We start from the raw sequence: 2364 nt of genomic DNA, 5'->3' as shown, positions 1-2364 counted from the left end.
GCTCCTGCCAGGTTTTCTCGCTTCGTGCCACAGCCCCCACGTGCTTCAGGCCCCCACGGTTGCATGGGGGAGCGAGGGCCCGATCACAGCTGCTTGCAGCTTTAATTAGGGCCCGAGCAGGTCACAGACCTGCGAGGTCCCTATTGTTTTTCTCCTGATTATTTATATATATATATATATATTTTTTTTTTTTCTTCCGCCCATATGATCGCATTTTTCACTGCCTGAACATGCTCCAAAACTCACCAAACTTGGAATATAAGTCACACCTGGTGAAAAATTTTATAATCTATTGTCCTCCTGAATTTCCACCACTAGGTGGCGGTATTATTAAGGAAAGTACGTTTTGGCTCATAATTCCCATATACTTTGTCGCACATTAAAAAAAAAGGCAATTTCACCGATTTGCACGAAACTTTGCACACAGCATCTGTGGAGTCTCCTGACAAAAAGTCATTAAAAGAATTACGATATTCCAAAGAATACTTAAGGTATTACATAGCAACTTCCTGCAGATTTAGTACAAAACAGAAAGTGTTGCATATCTCCACATTGATGTGTCCAAATGACATGAAACTCAGTTTACTACTTCCTGATGAGGCCCTGAGGCTCAGTGCAAAATTTCGGGTGATGACCACAAGGTGGCGCTCTTTAAATTGAAGTATTTTGTATCTCAACATGGGTTGGGCGGATTAACATAAAACTTGGTAAAATTATTGTCAATGCCCTCCTGAGGATAGCTGACGAAGGACTTACCGATCCGCCGCTAGGTGGCGCTCTGGTGGTTGTCTAATTTAATATTTGGCACTGTGCCAACACCATAACGGTCATGGAAATAAAATTGATAGGGGTGGTATAGACTGGCTCCTGTAACTCACACACCAAAAATGACCAGCAGGTGGCGCTATTTTCAATGCAAAAGCGTTTTTGGCTAATAACTCCCACATAATATGTCGCACATTGTTAAACCTTCTATTTACATGTTCTCTGAATTCAGCTGAATTGTGTGGTGTAAGCCACGCCCACTGTCGTTGTAACTTTCCATTCGCTAAATCACAACAAATGAAAAACGTACTTTTTCGAACTCTTCCTAGGCGATTTGACTGATTTGCACCAAACTTTGCATGTAGCATCTGTCAACGCTCCTGACTAAAAGTTATTAAAAGAATTTTGATAGTCCAAAAAACGCCCAAAATATGAAACAACAAATTCCTGCACATTGTGTTCAAAACAGACAGTCTTTCATATCTTGACCAAATACAGTCGGATTACCACAACACTTGTGCTAATTGTGTTCCATGGCCCGATGAGGGTTTGTGCAAAATTCAGTGCAAATCGGCCAATAGGTGGCGCTCTGGTGGCAGTCTAATTCGTGTGAATGGAAGTAAATTGGGAAATCTTCAAATCCTCTTCAAAACTCATCGACTTTCAACCTCTTCTTGTCCCTCATACTTTGAGCTAGAGACACCATGTCAACTTTTAAAGAGTCAGAAGACCTTGAACTATTCGGCATGTATTCAGCTTCTACTTTTTGGAAAAATACATACGTGGGTTGGGTGCCTACCTGTATACTGGAAATGTAAGTGAGAGATAACATTTATTTTTTATTTATTACAGCTGACAAGACTTCTAGGTGCACGCCCCCCGACGGCAGCATGCCCCGACACATGTGGACTGCGCGGGCCGTTCATCGCTGCTTGCAGCTTTAATTAGGGCCCAAGCACCTAGTGGTGCGAGGACCCTATTGAAATGGCAATTCATTTGGAGGAATAATAATAATAACAATAATAATAATTAGGGCCCGAGCACCTAGCGGTGCGAAGACCCTATTGAAATGCAAGGATTTTTTATTATTAGGGCCCGAGCACCTAGCGCTGCGAGGACCCTATTGAAATGCAAGGATTTTTTATTATTATTCTTCTTCCTCCAAATGAATTGCCTTTTTGGGAGGCTTAACATACCCGAAAACTCATGAAACTTTGCACACATCTCAGAACTGGTGAAAAATTTGATATTTTAAGGGTCTCGTGCATGGGTTCCAAAAAATGGCTCAGAAATGCTCAAGAATACAAAAGTTTGAGGAAACAGCCCCTGAAGCTTGTTTAACCTACATGTATGAAACTCAGCAGACTTATATACCACTCACAGACGTACAAAAAAGCCTCTTGGAGGCATGCTCTAAACCCAACAGGAAGTCGGCCATTTTGAATTTACTGTGCAATTTTGAGGCATCTTTGGCCATTTACAGGGGTCCTAAATGAACGAACTAGTCCTAGAGATTTCATCCGATCAACTTCAAACCTTGGTCTGTCCCATCCCAAGACCTTGAAGATGAAAAGTTATCAAAAGCTTGAGTTTTCGTCA

Source organism: Epinephelus moara, chromosome 17 (genome assembly GCF_006386435.1).
Source record: "Epinephelus moara isolate mb chromosome 17, YSFRI_EMoa_1.0, whole genome shotgun sequence".
Classification (NCBI taxonomy): domain Eukaryota; kingdom Metazoa; phylum Chordata; class Actinopteri; order Perciformes; family Serranidae; genus Epinephelus; species Epinephelus moara.
The sequence above is the reverse complement of the archived record's forward strand: the minus strand, read 5'-3'. Positions refer to the sequence as shown.